Source organism: Xenia sp. Carnegie-2017, unplaced genomic scaffold (assembly GCF_021976095.1).
Source record: "Xenia sp. Carnegie-2017 unplaced genomic scaffold, XeniaSp_v1 HiC_scaffold_6, whole genome shotgun sequence".
Lineage (NCBI taxonomy): Eukaryota > Metazoa > Cnidaria > Anthozoa > Malacalcyonacea > Xeniidae > Xenia > Xenia sp. Carnegie-2017.
Genome location: NW_025813526.1, coordinates 19221892 through 19243463, shown reverse-complemented (window position 1 = coordinate 19243463; position 21572 = coordinate 19221892). Strand labels below are relative to the sequence as shown.

At 33.3% G+C, this 21572-nt stretch overlaps 1 long non-coding RNA gene and 1 pseudogene across 2 annotated transcripts; one reads left to right on the top strand and one right to left on the bottom strand.

The window, feature by feature from the left end:
• Positions 1-3067: 3067 nt before the first annotated feature.
• LOC124456678 lies at positions 3068-8924 on the bottom strand (annotated as a pseudogene).
• Positions 8925-11059: 2135 nt separating this feature from the next.
• LOC124456721 lies at positions 11060-19088 on the top strand. Of its 2 annotated transcripts, none has more exons than XR_006952407.1 (4): positions 11060-11133; positions 13767-13848; positions 18154-18222; positions 18840-19088. It is a non-coding gene; the product is annotated as an uncharacterized LOC124456721 (long non-coding RNA). The 2 variants fall into 2 exon arrangements; XR_006952405.1 differs by lacking the exon at positions 11060-11133 and adding an exon at positions 13647-13687.
• The last annotated feature ends 2484 nt before the right edge of the window (positions 19089-21572 follow it).

Here is a 21572-nt window from a genome sequence, read left to right as displayed (position 1 = left end):
AACCGCTGCGATCATGCGTAGCTCCTTAAAGCAGTATATTCACACAGAGGTTTTCGAAGGTAAATTATATAGAACAACACAATTGTTGCATGCCAGTCACAGACTTAAAATAGTTGATACAAATTCACGCTTACTAAGACACAAATTTTAAAAGAATTAAAGCAGCACCGATAAACACTATTGGATTATTTTAACCAAAGAACACTTTTATTACCTCTTAATCAAGACTATTTTGAAAATGCAGATGTAAATTTCTTTAAATATATTTTTTTGCATTCCTGCATTAAAAAATAGCCTTACAGTGGAATATACTGAACACCAGGATTTGTTGTGGCTATTGCCCAAATTATATTAGAGATTTGACCTGTTAACAGGCCTAAGTAAATAAAAGGTTTATTATTATTACACTTACGGTTTTCGACGAATCCTTGGCAGTTCGACGACAGACTACGATGAATGACAAATCTCATGCCAATTGTGAAGATGAAACGATCGGATGTTGAGCAAGGACAGCCACAAAAAAGCCCAAAATAATTTTTTGAAAATTTCAGAACGTTGATGGTGAAACCATCGTATCCAATTTTCTGGCTACCTGACAAACAACACCGCTTTTATGTCGACGACGGCAAGCACAGAAACAAGATTGGCCATTTCTTGCAACTGTGCATGTCGTCTACGGCATTAAATCGGAAATATCGACAGCCAGTCGGAAAATTAGGATTTTAGGTTTTATTTTCATGTTAAAGAAATTCCATGTTTTATTACAAAATTTTCAATTAAATAATGTTGACATTTGGGCATTTGATAGCGGCGTGGTTTTATCCATCATTGCGATTGATTGACCAGTCGTGATGTTAGCAGGAAAACTCCCAGGAAAATGTTTTAGAAAAGTTTATAATATTGACTTTCCATGGAAACAGGCGTTAGGCTGATGGATGCATTGCTCCAGAAGAGTGTTTAGCGTTTGCATTCTTTGTAGAGATGGTCTTTAGGGCATTAGAAGTCACGTATTTTTCAATTTCATCAAAGTATATTGTCCATTCTTGATCATTGTTCAGAAGAGTTCATTAAAGTATATTGTTCATTCTTGATCATTGTTCAGAAGAGTTCATTAAAGTATATTGTTCATTCTTGATCATTTTCAGAAGAGTTCATTAAAGTATATTGTTCATTCTTGATCATTCTTCAGAGGACTCATTAAAGTATGCTGTTCATTCTTGATCATTGTTCAGAGGATTTCATTAAAGTACATTCTTGATCATCGTTCAGAGGTCTTCATTAAAGTATGCTGTTCATTCTTGATCATTGTTCAGAGGATTTCATTAAAGTACGTATATTGTCCATTCTTGATCAGAAGGTTTCTACATAGGACAATTGAAGCCAATGTCAGTTCACTACTATACTTCCATAAATGAAAACATTGATAACATACTTACATTGAACATTTTATTCACTAGTAATGTAGTTCAAGGGAAGAAGAATTTCAACCAAATTACAGAATTGTATTTTGTTCTTATGTTTAGATGAGCGTCGAGGAACTGGTCGACAACAGCCACAATTCTCTTCAGCCGCTGTGAACAATAACCACTTTCTTTAATTGTGGAGTCTACGATCATGGTAAATACACCAACATTTGTTCGTTGTTTCTCAATCTCATTTGATGACTAATTGCCGTGTAAGAGAAGAATGTCCAGGTCTAAAATCAAGCATAGAGGAAACAAAAGTTACTAAGACGGAAACTTTATGGGAAGGCCACACTGCACTTTGCATTAATGAACATCACATGCAGTGTCCCAATTCAATGTTTACTCAATGCAACAGAACTTGAAACAACACATTTACCTGAATATTTTTCAAAGCACTCCAAGAGATATTTCACCGTGGAAAAATTTTGACTTCGGCTAACTGTTCTTCGTGCAACTACAGACTTTCACGTTCAAATGGCACGTTCTTAGTCTTAGACTATGGCCCAAGTTTCACGAACTTGTTGTATTCTGATTGGTCAGTGACTAGGTGTGTTGTAAACGTGTTGTGTTCTGATTGGTCATTTACTAGGTGTGTTGTAAACCTGATTGGTCATTTACTAGGTGTGTCGTCAATTGTACATTGTGAAATTTAGAATTTGCACGATTCATCACTTTGAAGTAATTAATCCCCATAGAGCGGTAAATTCAATTTAATACAATATAAATAAAAACGTATACTTCAGCTACAGCAAATAGCAAATCCCAAACATTTAAGTCTCCTTGGGGAACAACCACAGCTGAATAATGCAAATTCTAAAGGTCCACTGATGTCAAAAATGATTTGATAAACCCTCTAGATTGTTATCTTCATCTCATTTTCTTATTGTATTTATTAGCATTAACATTCGATCTCTTTTAATTAGCAATCTACAGGGTGTACATAAAAACGACGTTTGGCAATTTCGAAACACAATCACTGTGCTAACCTCACTTGTGCATTACATTTTCAATGAAGGAAAATCTTTTGTGCTTGCATCAACGTAGCTAACAATGTTCCATGCACCTGTGGGCTTGGCATAGTGACAGATATTGAAATTATACAAAGGTCTTCAATGGTAAATGAAGGCTGACAAACTAGTTTTGCACACATCAAAGGAATGAACTGGATAGAAAAATATTATTAGAATGTATGTATATTCATGGTTGAATAATTTTATCAACAATAACGTTTCGTCTTTAGCTGAAGACATCTTCATATTACAATACATACATGTAGGAAGTAGTAAATCCTATTCTTAGAAATTTTGTACAATACTTACAATAACGACTGTATGCGTTACGCTTCTTTGAAATAAAAGGTTATATTACTCACTGTAATACTTTGAAACTTACAAATGAAATATTTTACGTAATACTTACGATAAAGATTGTTTCAGCAAGAAATCTCTTTACGCGGGAAAGATCGGCAAAAGTCATATGACGTATTGATCAAAATTGGTCACGTGTCAAGTCGTATAAACATTCGCCAGCAAGAGCTGGGTGACGCGGGATATGTAAATTGATCAAATCGTGCTGAGATAGCACAACATTTAATAGCATAGTACGTTTCGTGTGATGTATTTAATATACGATTGTTTTCATTTCAAGTTAAATATTATGTTTTAACTTGTTAAAACCCAGTATGATGTACTATTATATAGTAGCAAATACTGACAAATTATATCTGTATACAACACATACAATAAAGAGTCGTTGAAGTTGATGCATCAGGAAATTCTTCTACTTTGTAGACATATTATATTTATATATACTGAACTATACGTATGTTATAAATATACAATATAACTTATACAATTTCTATGCTCTGTTTTTTTGACAGACATCCTACAAGTTTTACCTTTTAACCATTATATGTAGAAGGAACAGTTTGTTTTGTCGTTGTCGTCGTTGAAACAGATGATACCGTTGAAGTTTGCCTGTAAAATATTTGCTGAAAGTTTAGAGAAAATTGATAAACTATTCATGAAATAATAGGTAGTAGCATTTTGATTTTCTTTCTAAAACAAGCCAAAGTTTGAGTTCTTTGTGTTGTATTATTACGAAATAAAAGATTTTACTGTGTTTGCACGGCTTATGCAAACCGAGGAGACCTTTGGGAGAACTCGAGAGCAGATCAGTGCAAGCCCGAAACCGAAGGTAGAGTGTTGCACATGCTCAACAGTTCTCACAAACGTTCCGAGGTTTGCATAAGCCAGTGCAAACAGGAAAAATATCTTTTTAAAAAATATCAATAATGCGAAACAGACAAATTTAAAACAAACGTTTTAATTTTTCCTCTAAAATGTATTCATGATTGATTTGCGAATTCTCTTTGATTGATTTGATTTGTTGAGCTCAGATCGGTTTGCACAAGCTAATGAAAACACAGCTATAGACCAATCAGCGCATGCGCTTGATTGCTATTTGTTCTTGTTTTGACTTTCAATTTTTCTGTCTATTCTTGCCTTACAAACATTAACACTAAAAATCGTTTAATATTCTGTATATTGAACAATAAATTACACTCAAACATGATCACGTGTTTACTCACATGAAAAGATCACGTGTTTACTCACATGAAAAGATCACGTGTTTACTCACATGAAAAATGGAAAGTATTTGAACAAAGAACTCTTGCAAGGATTTTCACCTAACTCTGGAACAGCACCCAGACTATAATTGATCAATTTTCTCAAGTAATTTTCCAATTGTTTCCGACGTGTTTCCACAAAATTGACGTCACGATTTCCAATAATTTTCTTCGCGGGAAACGTGAATTGTGCAACAGGTTTAAACTGCTTGCTTGTCTGTGCATAAAAAGGAAAAGGAAGGGATTGTACATTACGGCAAAACAATATGATTAAAAAAATTAAAATACTGATGTTTATTAAAACCTTCTTATGTAGGGCATAAAATCCGAGTATCTTTTGTAAACATTCCATTCATCGTCTTTGATACGGATATAAACCTTGTAAAGTAAACAATGTTAAATTCTTTATTGACGACAATAAATGGACCACTGCGCAGATGATATATATATATATATATAAATAAATCCATACAATGTAATATATTCATATGATAGTTGTATTTGTATATAGTATAAAACAGTATTCGTCAGTGCTCGATGGAAGAACAAAACTACAGATTGACAAGCCTATTAAGGAAAATCCCTGAAGAGCGAAACAGGCTTTATCTTATATATATGAAAAGTGAAATATTTGAGCAGTAAATTTAAACTACGACATGATCTTTTAAATACGATGACCACAAACACTTTTCTCAAGGGTGATGTATTTGAAACGAGGAAAATACCAAATATAGATCATAAATCTTGAAATATAGTCCCTAGTTATCCCTAACCTAGTCCAGATAACCATCAACATCACATCGGAAGAGTTATTTACTTTTTTTAGAGATAAATATATGGAAAAATTATACCTGATAAGAATGGTGAATGTTTGGAGACTTTCCTTGTACAAAACAGATGGAATCCAAATGTTAATTAAAGGACGAGTATTGACAGACATGAAATTTGGACCAAACTCCGTCAAATATAAACATTCATCATGATTATTGTCCTGAGGAAGCTAGAACATACGAAGATACGTAGTTTTATTAAGAAATACTTAGAAAATGAAAAGAATATTTACTGCTTTTCATATTCATACCAAACAGTTCATATTGTACATACCGATCAATATTGTACATCTATTGTACTATAATGAACACACGGGTCTTTACTGAACATACCGGTCCTCTAAGATTGACAAGCTCTTCTTTTAATATTCTTAGCTGACATTCACGAGCGTTCAACATTTTTGTAGTCTTTCATTGAGTTCAATAAGTTCGCCATGCATATCAGCGACCTTTAAACATGATAAACAACATTTCATCACAACTTACGCCATGACGTCATCACCATGAAATTCCCAGGGATGAACAAGAAACGCGAAATCAGTCAGAGTGGCGAGTTTTTAAACATATATCACGATTTCATTTCAGTTATTTGTCCTCAGTTTTCATAAGTTAAAATATCTTCTTGTATTAGATATTTCTTAAAGTCATCGTGTGCATCGTATAAAAGAGTTTTCTATCAAATAAATTTCGGCTCATCTTCATGCAACATATGATACCTGAAGACCTTTTAAGGCAAATGTTTCGTTTTGTAAAAGTATGGTTTAATGGAAATCTTACTTGGATCAACTTCCGCTCAAAATCTTTGTTTTCTTCCTTTCTACAAGAAAAAGAAACGAAATTCAACGCCGTTGATTCACTTTTGCTACAAATTTACGGTAAATACCTCACTTCGTCGACGTCAGATTCCGGAGAAAGAATGATAGAAGAAAGTCTTTCATTTTCTGGAGCTACACAAAAGATTATCGAATATCTTAGATTTCTACATCTATTTTAAAGATAAACTATCCCTCTAGTAAACCTTCTTCCATAATGTCATTTCTTTTCAACGATTGAACAGCACCCACGTATTTCTTTAGTTGGTGTTTGAGCAAATCATTTTCACTAAAGAGCAAAAACGAACAGGTCAACAGACATCTTTGATTAACGGAAATGCAGAGTTCTCAATGTCCTAACCTTTTTAAGCCGTTAAGAGCGACGCAATTTTCTTCATTTTTCGACGACATATCTCTTTTTAAATCTTCTAATTGAAGACGAAGAGAAGCTGACTTCATCATCTCTTTTTCCAAATGTTGTTGTAATGATCTACAGGAAAGATGATCGAAGGAAAAATCAGGGCAAAATAGTGTATATTCGAATGGAATGTTAATATTAAACGAAGGACGATAATACAACCTGTTACGTTCTTCAACTTCATCTTTTCTTAACATCATCGATACAATCGCCTGTTTTAATTCCTCTTCAACAATAAAAAACCACGTATTTATTGATATTCATGAAATTATAATTATTCACACATACAAATATTCAGTTCACATGATGAAATTTGACGGATGTCTCAAACAAGCAAAGCAACTACGATACAAATAGTAAAATCCAATTGCACTAAATATTTCTATATTTAAAACTAACTCTACCTGCTAATAGCCCATTTATAGTTTGAGAACCTGAGGCAAAAGTGCCTCTCCCGTTCCCAAAACATTTTTCAAAAGATATAAGAAATAAAACCATTTAAATACATGAATAGAAAAACACACAAACCTGAAGTCATTTCTTTGCCTGATGGATATTCCTCTGATGGCTAAAGAACGAAAACATACCAAATATAACGAACTAAATATAACAAAGATATTTACACATGGCTTTCTACCCTCCCCTTAAAAAGATAAAAGCATTTCATAATTAACTAACATTCATACAACCATCACCCATGGTTCTGACCAATGACGATCCTGAGTAATCATTAATTTCTATGCTACCATCACGTGTGGCACATATCGCTGCAACAGTTGCTCCAATTGCTAAACTTGCATCATTCTCGACGTCTTCATCAGTGTAAATACTGAAAACAACATAAATTACCACCTCAGTTAAAATGGTGAACTCGTTAGACATTCTTGTCGATAAAATAATGAAGTATCTTCTAACCTTGAAACGGGGGAATCATTTATTGAATGAACTAAATGTCGCGACGTCTCAGGTGCAACAGTAAATCGCTCATTTTCATCTGACATAGCTAGACCCCTAACTCCTTTATCGTCATCGGGGCAAACTACGGGAATTAGAGATACACCGCTGTTCATATCAACAAGAGGCTCACACACTTCTTCCTCCGACAAGAGCGATGAGTCAGTGTAATGCCCTGATTGCAAAGATGTTGTCAAAGAATGATTTTTTTTCATATCATTCGCAGTTTTAAACTCGTCTTTAAGATGCAGAACTTCCTGGCTTTTCTTTGTTAATCGAGCCACTTGTTCATCTGTTTCATTCTCGTTGTTGTCAACGTTGGTTTTCGCCATTGTGGAAGAAAGACTTGAATTCTCAGAAGTCGAACAATAAGCCAACTGAGAGTTCTTTGGCATTTCAAGAAAATCGTCAGGCCTTTTAGTGAAAGCATGGTTACCACGAGCATGTACCTGAGAATCAGTATTACGTTGTAATATGTCGTATGCCGCTCGGGTAAAACTCGTGGCACTATCGTGAGCAGTCGTTGTCGTGGAAGAACTACCATGAGAACTGACAGTAGAAGTTCCTTCTTCCGTCTCTTTGAATTCAACATTTTCAATTTGCGCAATGTTTGCTTTCTTTTTTTTACGTTTTTTCTTTTCTTTTCCTGAAACACAAAAGAAAGATAAAAGTTACAAATTAATAAAGACGCGTGGGATAAATGACTACGCATTGTTCAAGTATGATAAAGAATAAATGAGGACGCGCGGTTAAGGGATGATAAGGGATGAATAAACAACAGGTATAGTTAAGGGATAAATGAAGACATGTAATAATGGGATAATAAAGGTTAAGGAGAACGCATGGTTGGGGGATTACAAGGAATAAATGACATGTGTGGTTAAGGAATGATAAGATTAGCGATATATGAGATGAATGGTAGGGATAATTAGGGATAAAAGGGATATTTTTGATCAGGAGAGAAAAATGAAATTCTGATCAAATCTTTATTTTCTTAAAATGTTGTATTTAACAAACTTCACCAGGAGCTCCTGACGTCGCATACATTGGTGATGGTACAGCCCATATTGATGTTGGACGAGAAACTGCTTGGCTGATATTGCCTGGAATCTAAAAATTAAATTAAATTCAAGTAGTTAAAGAAAAGTACATTCATAGCTTCCACTTTTTTACTATCCATTTCTATTTGCAAAGATTCGATTTTAAACAATATCAATAGCATTCCAGCATACCTGTACAGTAAGAGCGTTAAACTCTGCTTTGTCAATGTCAATTGCAAAAAGAATTGAACTTAAGCCTTAAAGAAGAAACAAGGAATGATAAAAAATCCATTATAGAAATATAAACAAGTTTATTCTTACCAGCAGCCATCATTGGTAACATACTAGATCGTTCATCATCCAATAATAATGCATCTTGCTCATAATACTGACTGAAATTAAAACAATTACACATCGTATAATTATTCTGACATCAACAGCTTACTGTTAAAAGAAAACTCCATTACTATATCGCATTATACATTGGTTATGATAATCATATAGCTTATCAAGCCAAGATTGATCTTTCTTCCTTAAATGTTAGCGATCAAACTTACAAAAGCAATTGTTTATGCCCAATGAAGCTATGAAGATATTTCTCCAGTGATTGCTCGTTTAAACTAGACCTAAGCCATGCTTGAGCTGTCAAAAAAATATCAAAAATAGAAAGAAAAATGTCAGAACAAATTCATGGCATACAAAAAGGTTTTACCCACAAACATTCCTGGAATCATTTACAAGCCAACAACTTGACCAACCTCTACCAACGTCTGTCATTACATTATGTAAAGAATTATATGTCTTTATTTCACTAGAGCTAAGATGTTCCTTGATAGCCAGAACACAGATTGACCTTCAGATCTCATTAACACCTGCCTTTAATGAACATAGTAATGATGAAAACAAATTATTTAAGAATGGCTTTTAAATTGACTGAAAAGAGAGAGGAATGGTGAAGATACCTTAAAGAATTTATCTTTCTTGTGGATTTAATGCCAAATTGAAGAACATTTGAACGCCACTTTTGACTAAACTCTGTGTGTCTAACAAAATGCTGATAGTTGTATACAACAAACCATTTCTTTCAGAAATAAGAAAATTTACAAAACAAGCAAAAGTTAAACACAGTAAGAATGTATTTATACATAGAGGAAGAACGCGACCGAATCTAGTTTTTGTGAATTGTTGATTCATGCAACACAGAGCTTTCAAAACTATACTTATGATCATATTTTAGTTTAACAGTGTTAAAGTTTACTTTCATTGCATCCTTTACTGTTATATGTATAGTGTTTTTTTATTGATCATAAGTATTTACAATTGCGTGCAGTTGATAATTATAATGTATTGATAATTTACAATGTGTTATTCAATAACAAAGGTCTTTGTATAATATAAACTGACTTTTGCAATAATATACACGTATGGAATTTTTGATTAGTGAAGTAAAAAAATCGATTTTAAATTTCAAAAATTGTGTCTTAATCATTCACATTCAAATCCTATTGTAGAAAGATGATCCCTTTATTCCTGAGTTAAAACTTGTTAAACTTTATATTATTTAGCAGTAGTCCTTTGGAATTTGAATCATTTCAATGTTATTATGTACTCTGCATAAGGCTCTTACTTATGTATTTTTATTTCAATAACAATTATTTTTAGTCAGTGATGTACACCTAGCTACAGAACTTGAATGTTCTACAGAGATGTCATTAATGTTTTATAGTATTGTGGTCGCGTTGTTTATATTAAATCTCATCCGTTTGTTGAGTATGTGAAAGGTAAAGAACTAAAGCAAGCATAATTTTGTTCACACGGTCGTCTTACTTCTAAAACGAAAGTAATTTTAGAAAAATTAAGCGATATTTTGAACTACACTAAGCACATAACAAATTAGCTAAAGCAGCATCTAGATAAAGTATGACTAAACATGCATGAGAAATCATATCTAAATTGATATACCAATTTTCTAACTATTGACAATAAGCTGCATGGTAAAGGACAGTAAAACCTGTTCAAAAGTATGGGGGAGGCAGAATAATATGAGAACATTTCCTACATGTAGGACGCTGAATTTTTCTTTATAAACTATACTTGTCTAAGGAAAAAAGGGGGATCTGTAAAAATTTATGTAAAGTGGGGAGCACATGTCCAATCATGCATCACCTCCCTTCTTTGCTGACGCCACTTTTGACTAATGTCTGTGTGTCTAGCAAAATGTTCATAGTTGTATACAACAAACCATTTCTTTTATAAGTAAGAAAACTTGAAAAATAAGCAAAAGTTAAACACAGGAAGAATGTGTTTACACAGAGAAAGAACGCAACCGAATCTATTTTTGGGAAATGTTCATTCATGCAACAAAGTGAGCTTTTAGAATTATAGTTTAGATCATGTTTAACTGTTTTAAGGTTTACTTTCATTGCAACCTTTACTGTTGTATCCACAGTGTCTTTATTGATCATAAGTAATTATAATTGCGTGCAGTTGATGTTTACCACACATTCATAATTTACAATGGTTTATTAAATAACAAAGGATTTTTATAATAAGAACTGACTTTAGCAAGAATATACATGTATGAAATTTTTCATTAATGATGGAAAAAACTCCATTCACAGTTTCGAAAATCGTGTCTTAATCATTGGCATTCAAATCTTGTCTTAGATAGATGATTCTCTATTCCTTAGTTAAAACTTGTGAAACTTTATAAGATTTAGCAGTACTCCATTGGAATTTGACTAATCTCAATGTTATTATGTACTCTGCATGAGGTTTTTACTTATGTATTTTTATTTCTATAAAAATTGTTTTTAGTCAGTGATGTATACTTAGTTATATAACTAGAATGTTCTACATAGGCGTCATTGTTTTATAATACTGTTTGATGAAAGAGATCCTGACTCACTCTTCATCTTCGTTCGCTATTTAAATGTGTTTATGTAACAAAACTTACATGGATAAAAGATTGATGTAACAATAAGGTATGAATTATTATCACCATTTATAAACTGATATGTATGTGGTCGCGTTCTTTATATTAAATCTCTTATCTTTGTAAAGTATGTGACATTTAAAGAACTAAAAGCAAACACAATTTTGTCTACACGGTCGTCAAGTATGAAGTCTTATTCCTAAAACGTAGGTGCCTTTTCGAAAGTAAAGCGAGATTCTGAAACTATATTACTAACTTTACATAACAACTTTGCTATTGAAGCATCTCGATAATGTATGACTAAACATTCAAGAGAAATCATATTTAAGTTGATACATCAACTTTCTAACTATTGACAATAAGCTGCATGGTAAAGGGCAGTAAAACCTGTTCAAAAGTATGGGGGAGGCAGAATAACATGAGAACATTTCCTACATGTATAACGCTGAATTTTTCTATATAAACTATACTTGTCTATGGAAAAAAGGGGAATTTTTGTAAAAATATATGTACGGGGTGGGGCATATAACCAACTACGCATCACCTCCCTTCTTCAATGACGGCACTTTTGACTAATCTCTGTGTGTCTAGCAAAATGTTCATAGTTGTATACAACAAACCATTTCTTTTATAAGTAAGGAAATTTGAAAAATAAGCAAAAGTTAAACACAGGAAGAATGTATTTACACACAGAGAAAGAACGCGACCGAATCTATTTTTTGTGAAATGTTGATTCATGCAACACAGAGCTTTCAAAACTATACTTTTGATCATATGTTAGTTTAACAGTGTTAAAGTTTACTTTTATTGCATCCTTTACTGTTATATGTATAGTGTTTTTTTATTGATCATAAGTATTTACAATTGTGTGCAGTTGATAATTAAAATGTATTGATAATTTACAATGGATTATTCAATAACAAAGGTCTTTTTATAATATGAACTGACTTTTGCAATAATATACATGTATGGAATTTTTGATTAGTGAAGTGAAAAAATCGATTTAAAGTTTCAAAAATTGTGTCTTAATCATTCACATTGAAATCCTATTTTAGAAAGGTCATCCTTTATTCCTGAGTTTAAACTTGTTAAACTTAATATTATTTAACAGTAGTCCTTTGGAATTTGACTCATTTCAATGTTATTACGTACTCTGCATGAGGCTCTTATTTATGTATTTTTATTTCAATAATCATTGTTTTTAGTCAGTGATGTATACTTAGTTATATAACTAAATGTTCTACAGAGATTTTATTGTTTTATAATATTGAAGAAGATCCTGACTCACTCTTCATCTTCGTTCCTTATTTAAATGTGTTTATGTAACAAAACTCACATGGATAAAAATTGATGTTACCATAAGGAATGAAATATGATCACCATTTTTAACTGATATGTATGTGGCCGCGTTGTTTATATTAAATCTCTCATCCGTTTGTTGAGTATGTGACATGTAAAGAACTAAAGCAAGCATAATTTTGTTCACACGGTCGTCTTACTTTTAAAAGAAAGTAATTTTAGAAAAATTAAGCCATATTTTAGAACTACACTAAGCACATAACAAATTAGCTAAAGCAGCATATCGTTTAAGTAAGACTAAACATGCATGAGAAATCATGTCTAAATTGATATACCAACTTTCTAACTATTGACAATAAGCTGCATGGTAAAGGAAAGCAAAACCTGTTCAAAGGTATGGGAGAGGTGAAATAGCATACTTGTCTATGGAAAAAGTGGGAATCTGTGAAAATTTATGTAGGGGGGATAGCATGTCCAATCATGCATCACCTCCTTTCTTTGCTGACGCCACTTTTGACTAAACTCTGTGTGTCTAACAAAATGCTGATAGTTGTATACAACAAACCATTTCTTTCATAAGTAAGGAAATTTGAAAAATAAGCAAATTTTGAACACAGGAAGAATGTGTTTACACAGAGAAAGACGCAACCGAATCTATTTTTGTGAAATGTTCATTCATGCAACACAGTGAGCTTTTAGAATTATAGTTTAGATCATGTTTAACAGTTTTAAGGTTTACTTTCATTGCAACCTTTACTGTTGTATCCACAGTTTCTTTATTGATCATAAGTAATTATAATTGCGTGCAATTGATGTTTGCCATGTATTTGTAATTTTACAATGGGTTATTTAATAACAAAGGTTTTTTATAATAAGAACTGACTTTTGCAATAATATACATGTATGGAATTTTTCATTAATGAAGGAAAAATATCCATTCACAGTTTCGAAAATCGTGCCTTAATCATTGGCATCCTGTTTTAGATAGACGATTCTCTATTCCTTAGTTAAAACTTGTGAAACTTTATAAGATTTAGCAGTAGTCATTTGGAATTTGAGTAATCTCAATGTCATTATGTACTCTGCATGAGGTTCTTATTTATGTATTTTTACTTCTATAACAATTGTTTTTAGTCAGTGATGTATACTTAGTTATATAACTAGAATGTTCTACATAGGCGTCATTAATGTTTTATTATACTGTTTGTTGAAGGAGATCCTGACTCACTCTTCATCTTCGTTCGCTATTTAAAAGTGTTTATGTAACAAAAGTCACAAAGATAAAAGATTGATGTAACAATAAGGTATGAATTATGATCACCATTTTTAAACTGATATGTATGTGGTCGCGTTCTTTTTAATAAATCTCTCATCTTTTGTTAGGTATGTGACATGTAAAGAACTGAAGCAAGCTTAATTTGGACGACGAGGTCATCAGATATGAAGTCTTACTTCTACAACAAAGGTAATTTTACAAAAGTAAAGCGAGATTTATATCCACATTACGGACCTAATAAATTAGCTAAGGAAACATCTAGATGAAGTATGGATAAACATGCATGAGAAATCATATATAAATTGATATACCAACTTTTTAACTATTGACCATAAGCTGCATGGTAAGAAAAACAGTAACACCTGTTCAAAAGTATTGGGAGGAAGAATAGCATGATAGCCTTCCTGTGGCAATCTTTAATAATTAATTCGGTTAAGTGATGATCCTTAAGCAATAAAATTAATTTTTCTAGCTTCTAGCTCTAAATCTGACACTTCCAATGTTTTAGTCCTCTTTGTCCCGAGTTTAACTCTTGCCTTCAAATTGTCTACAAATCGCCCAATGATAGCTATGACACTTATTAGTCTCTTTATATCTCAATTTGCTATCACACAATCTTTATCTACTACCTGTGTGTTAGCCAATACTGTCTTCTCGACTTCCACAAGACTTTCCTCTGTAGTTTTAACCTCTTTTGGCAATGGCTAATAACAATGGGGACCTGACAACCACTTCAGTCTCTTCCACCAAAGTTCACTTTCCTTTAATTGTGATGTCGTAACTCCACTTGAACCTAATCCACTGGGTTTTCTACACCCGGACAATGTTTCCAGTCATCCTTCCTGCTCAATCTTAAAATCTCGTTAACTCTATGGCGCACAAACTGTTTCCATTCTCCCCTATTACCGATCCAGCACAATGCAGTCATACTGTCCAAACAATAGTATGTACCATTGAATTGAACGTAACAAATTTTATTGGCGCTATCCTTGTTTTCAAAGTATGCAACTCTACGTGGTAGGCACCGTTTAGCTCTGTCACAAAATATACGAGCGCACAGTATGCCTTTTGGCTGGCATCTGCTTACCCATGCAAGTAACACTTTACTTACCAAGTAAATTACCATACACACATCTCGCCACAACTAAATCCCTGACTCTCTCTAAATCTTCTATCCATCTCTGCCAACGTTTTTTCTTGTTACCTTCCAGATCATTATCCCATTCAGCTTTCTCAATACACAGCTCCTGAAACAATAACTTAGCACAAACTATAACTGGACTTATAATAACTAAGGGATCGAATAATCCTGCAAGTATACCTAGTATATTTCGTTTACTTGAGATGAATGCCTTTGTTCTTTCAGCCAATTTCCAGAGGCTAAATACAAAGCGATCCGACTTACACTCCCATCCCAATCCTAGTACTTTCTCAAAACTTCCACTGATACTATTTTCTCCAACTGATGCTTTGGCGTAAATTTGCTCATCAACCACTTTCGAATTACTAAATTCTGCCCTTCTTTCCTCTAAGATTCTTCTTTCTCTCTTTTCTATTTCTTTCAAAACATTCCCATCGTTACTTAGCCACTTCCTAAGCCTAAATTCTCCTGCAGCCAATCGCTCACTTGCTAACTCATACAACCTCATTACTTTCTTCTTGGATTGTTCAGCGGACACTAGATCATCGACATAAAAGCTATCTCTGAGTTTTTTTAACAAATTCCCTGTCTATCTCTATGAATGAGTTATTGGCATTTTTGCTTTTCGACCATTTTACTGCGTTTCCTGCTAATTTCATGGCTAATACTTACAAAATCAGCATAGAAACAGGACATTGTTTAGTTTGAATCTAAAAAAGAATTTTATTGATTTAATTGCTTTGCTCAGCTAAATGATATCGTCAAGGCAACAAGGGCATCAAGTACAGCAAACAAATACAGCATCGGCAAGGCATGACACAAGACGCTTTGAGACAATGTTTAACATTTACATTGCTATATAACTGGCAACAACTAGTGGGGGAACTCGTTCAAGTGAAAAAAGCTCGTCAGAACAACACCAAAGCTTCTTCGCTTAAGCTGACTGCCAGTTTTTTTTTGGCTAGACTGCAGTTTAGCGGACACGCGAAGCGCTTGTATGGGAGGGCGGGCTCGTTTTGGCATAGGATTATATGGTAGGGTTTGGGTCAGTGTCCAAGGTGTCCGCTAAGTTGCAATAGTCCGGGCTGAAACACACTAGGCAGTCACAACACCTGCAAAACGGTGTAAATTAATAACAATTACACTTCTCACTTCTATAGTAGTTGATCTATCTGCACATGCTTCAGTAGTTTTTCTATCTACACATGCTTCAGTAGTTTTTCTATCTACACATGCTTCAGTAGTTTTTCTATCTACACATGCTTCAGTAGTTTTCTATCTACACATGCTTCAGTAGTTTTTCTATCTACACATGCTTCAGTAGTTGATCTATCTACACATGCTTCAGCAGTTTTTCTATCTACACATGCTTGGTAGTTTTTCTATCTACACATGCTTCAGTAGTTGATCTATCTACACATGCTTCAGTAGTTGATCTATCTACACATGCTTCAGTAGTTTTCTATCTACACATGCTTCAGTAGTTTTTCTATCTACACATGCTTCAGTAGTTGATCTATCTACACATGCTTCAGTAGTTTTCTATCTACACATGCTTCAGTAGTTTTTCTATCTACACATGCTTCAGTAGTTGATCTATCTACACATGCTTCAGTAGTTGATCTATCTACACATGCTTCAGTAGTTTTTCTATCTACACATGCTTCAGTAGTTTTCTATCTACACATGCTTCAGTAGTTGATCTATCTACACATGCTTCAGTAGTTGATCTATCTACACATGCTTCAGTAGTTTTCTATCTACACATGCTTCAGTAGTTTTCTATCTACACATGCTTCAGTAGTTGATCTATCTACACATGCTTCAGTAGTTTTTCTATCTACACATGCTTCAGTAGTTTTCTATCTACACATGCTTCAGTAGTTGATCTATCTACACATGCTTCAGTAGTTGATCTATCTACACATGCTTCAGTAGTTGATCTATCTACACATGCTTCAGTAGTTGATCTATCTACACATGCTTCAGTAGTTTTCTATCTACACATGCTTCAGTAGTTGATCTATCTACACATGCTTCAGTAGTTGATCTATCTACATGCTTCAGTAGTTGATCTATCTACACATGCTTCAGTAGTTGATCTATCTACACATGCTTCAGTAGTTTTTCTATCTACACATGCTTCAGTAGTTGATCTATCTACACATGCTTCAGTAGTTGATCTATCTACACATGCTTCAGTAGTTTTTCTATCTACACATGCTTCAGTAGTTTTTCTATCTACACATGCTTCAGTAGTTTTCTATCTACACATGCTTCAGTAGTTGATCTATCTACACATGCTTCAGTAGTTGATCTATCTACACATGCTTCAGTAGTTTTCTATCTACACATGCTTCAGTAGTTGATCTATCTACACATGCTTCAGTAGTTGATCTATCTACACATGCTTCAGTAGTTGATCTATCTACACATGCTTCAGTAGTTTTTCTATCTACACATGCTTCAGTAGTTTTCTATCTACACATGCTTCAGTAGTTGATCTATCTACACATGCTTCAGTAGTTTTTCTATCTACACATGCTTCAGTAGTTTTTCTATCTACACATGCTTCAGTAGTTGATCTATCTACACATGCTTCAGTAGTTTTTCTATCTACACATGCTTCAGTAGTTGATCTATCTACACATGCTTCAGTAGTTGATCTATCTACACATGCTTCAGTAGTTTTTCTATCTACACATGCTTCAGTAGTTTTTCTATCTACACATGCTTCAGTAGTTGATCTATCTACACATGCTTCAGTAGTTTTCTATCTACACATGCTTCAGTAGTTTTCTATCTACACATGCTTCAGTAGTTGATCTATCTACACATGCTTCAGTAGTTTTCTATCTACACAGCTTCAGTAGTTGATCTATCTACACATGCTTCAGTAGTTGATCTATCTACACATGCTTCAGTAGTTGATCTATCTACACATGCTTCAGTAGTTGATCTATCTACATGCTTCAGTAGTTGATCTATCTACATGCTTCAGTAGTTTTCTATCTACACATGCTTCAGTAGTTGATCTATCTACACATGCTTCAGTAGTTTTTTTATCTACACATGCTTCAATAGTTGATCTATCTATACATGCTTCAGTACATCATCCTTTACGGGACCTAATGACGTTGAAATCTTTTGAATTTTTTTACAAAATCATTTTAATAACTTTACATTTTTCATGGCACAAACATAATTCGTAAAGCGGTAGAGACAATAGAGAAATGTAAAGTAAATTGCACGCAATGAACGAGTAAATCGAAATAGCGCTCAAACATTTTCGCGTATTCGGGTGAGCATATCATTGGGGTGACTCACAAACATTCTTCTCTCTCTATATATAGCATTTTGAAAACAGAAAGGCTTTTCTAAAAGCTCAGAAACGATATATGACGTAGCTCTTTGACATGCAGGTGCGACTTTTGATTATTTTTATGTTAAAAATTACAATTGTAAATGCAATAAAATTGTGATTAAAATGCTAAAGTTTTTAAGAGTGTTTAAAATACTCCTCTTAAAAAGTTTAGCATAACCGAAAAGTAATATTCAACAACTGATTTTACGTAAATGATTCCCAAAAAATACTATTTTATCATGATAAATTAAAAACTTCCGTTTTAAGTAAAATTTATCAAAGATAGCTAAGATTATTAATTTAGTAGTTTATGGTTTTCTAAAAATTGATGAAAAGTTTCTACGATTATCATTCAATCCTCGTAGCCAAAGAGAAAAACGATAATGTGTTACAGCATGTTGCAAAACAAATACATTTACTAAGTTATGTTTAAATAAACGACTTATAGACTAGGATTGGCATTACCATAAGCGTTACAAAATATATTCAAGAAAAGGCTACCAGCTAGAACATTATACCATATTCTTAGAAACAATCTAAAAGATATAAGACGTCAAAAAATGACGATCTAAGATTATAGAAATCTAAATTCCTATGTCTGTCTTTTGGAAAGTCACGTAAACTGTCCAGTAAAGTACTTGATTTCAATATTGTTGATACATCAATTTTTTGCAGATAGAATCAAGAGAAAAAAGAAACCTATTTTACATTAGGCAAATAATTAATGTTTTTCAAGAGGAACTTGCTTCGTTTTTCATCAAACAATGGAACTTTCATTACAAATCATCTCATGGAGAATGGGATTATACACCAAAATGTGGCAACAAATTTTACACTTTTGAATCAGGAAGAATATTAGACCAAAAAACTCGACAAAAATATCAAGATGGAGATACCAGTAAGTGGGACTGTACGATATTATTTGATGCAATAATCTTTTCAAATTCAATTGGAAAGCACCTTGACAAAAAAACAAAGGATGCTGTTCATGCACTTCGTTGTGAAAGAAACAAGTACGCACATTGGTATGAAGGGGAATGCTCTGATGATGATTTTGATGATATAGTCAATATCATTGAAAAATCATTTCAAGATTTGAAATTTTCGCTCGATGAAATCAATAAAATAAAATATCATCGAAACTGTTTTAATTCGTTCCAAGTTCTTCCTTCAAAACCTAATCATTTTTTTGTTGAACGCATTGAATTACGAGATAAAACTACAAAAGATCTTGAAAAATTAAGGAATGATAACAATGATCAACTGACATACTTCTACATCACTGGTAATCCTGGCAGTGGTAAATCACAACTTGCAAGACAGGTTTGTGAAAAAATATCGTGTGATTGGAAAAATAGAACTTCGTTTGTAATGACTCTCGATGGAAAAAATGAGGAATCTCTTTTAAAAACTTACTGTGAACTTGGATACCGTTTAAACTGTGACAAGTATATGATTAAAAAATTTGAAGATGAAAATTGTTCCATCGCAGACAAAGTGAAGAATTTGCGATCGTTAGTATCCACACGATTAAAATTCTGGCAAAATTGGTTGATCATTGTAGACAACGTGGCACAGCTCAGCAAAATTTCTTCATTACTCCCCCAAGTTGGTGATCCCATGTGGATAAATGGACAAATCATAGTAACTATCCAGAACACAGATGCCGTACCTCAAGACGATGAGTTTAACAAACATATTTCTATCAGAAGTGGAATGAATGATAAAGAATGTTGTCAACTGTTGAATATTACACTAAAGATGATAATACTGATGATCAAATGTTGAATGAAGTATCGCACGCATTAGATCGTCAACCGCTGGCTTTGGCTGCCGCTGGTTGTTATGTCAGTCGTGTAAACAAAGCAAACTGTTCATTTACTTGGAAAGAATATTTAAAGAAAATATTTTCAGAAGAACAAGAAAACATGGACGCCACTTTTGTTAAATTTAACTCGGTATATCCTAGAAGTATGTTACAAGCTTCACTCTTAGCTGTCAGACAAAATGCTGAAGAATCCTCAATATTGGCAAATGTTATTAACTTTTTTTCCGTGATATCGTTTGATCCTATACCACGAGACATTATTGTTTTTTATGTTCAAGAAATAGATCCCAAACACTCAAAGGAAGATATATGTCTTTGTTTAAAGGACTGCTCATTGTTCTTGCATTCAGAAAATAATGACATTAGTCTACATCGCATTGTTCACAAAGCAATTATTGTTTATCAATCTGAACATTCAAATGAAGAACATGAAATGGAAACTAACGTTGATCAAATATCTAAAGCACTTTACATGTTTAAAGAGAGAGACGACGAAATCAAATTAATGCCACATCTTGAAAAAATTGTTCAATTATTAAAGACCAACAAGACAAAAATCAACATGAACACTTTACAAGTTTTCCAATATTTTGTTGACAGATTAGAGCATTTTGGAAAATACGATCTTGCTCTTGAACTATTGGACAAATTTAAATCAGAAGAATTTAGTATTTGTGACAAAGCTTGGCATTTTGAAATCCTTGGTATTTTATACCGTCAAACTGGGAAGTATAGCAAAGCTAAAAATCAACACGAAAAAGCTCTGGAACTTGGAAAGCAATTGCCAGGTCCAAATCATATTGTTGTCGCTGGGTCTTTAAACCATCTTGGTAATGTGTATAGTGATACTGGAAACTACGACAAAGCTAGAAAGTTTTATGAAACAGCTCTGGAAATTGAAAAACAATCGTTAGGTCCAAGTCATGTTGATATCGCTGGGCTTTTAAACAATCTTGGTAATCTGTATAAAGATACTAGAAACTACGACAAAGCTATGGAGCTTCACGAAAAAGCTTTGGAAATTCAAAAACAATCGTTAGGTCCAAATCATGTTGATGTCGCTAGGTCTTTACACGGTCTTGGTAATGTGTTCAATGAAACGGGAATCTACGACAAAGCTATAGAGCTTTATGAAAAAGCTCTGGAAATTCAAAAACAATCGTTAGGTCCTAATCATGTTCATGTCGCTAGGTCTTTAAGCAATCTTGGTAATGTGTTTAGTAAAACTGGAAATTACGACAAAACTATAGAGTTTTACAAAAAAGCTCTGGAAATTCAAAAACAATCGTTAGGTCCAAATCCTATTGATCTCACTGCGTCTTTAAACAATCTTGGTAATGTGTTTCATGAAATTGGAAACAACGACAAAGCTATAGAGTATTATGAAAAAGCTCTGGAAATTCAAAAAAAATCGTTAGGTCCAAATCATGTTAATGTCGCTACGTTTTTAAACAATCTTGGTAATGTGTTTCATGAAACTGGAAACTACGACAAAGCTATAGAGTTTCATGAAAAAGCTCTGGAAATTCAAAAACAATCGTTAGGTCCAAATCATGTTGATGTCGCTACGTCTTTAAAGA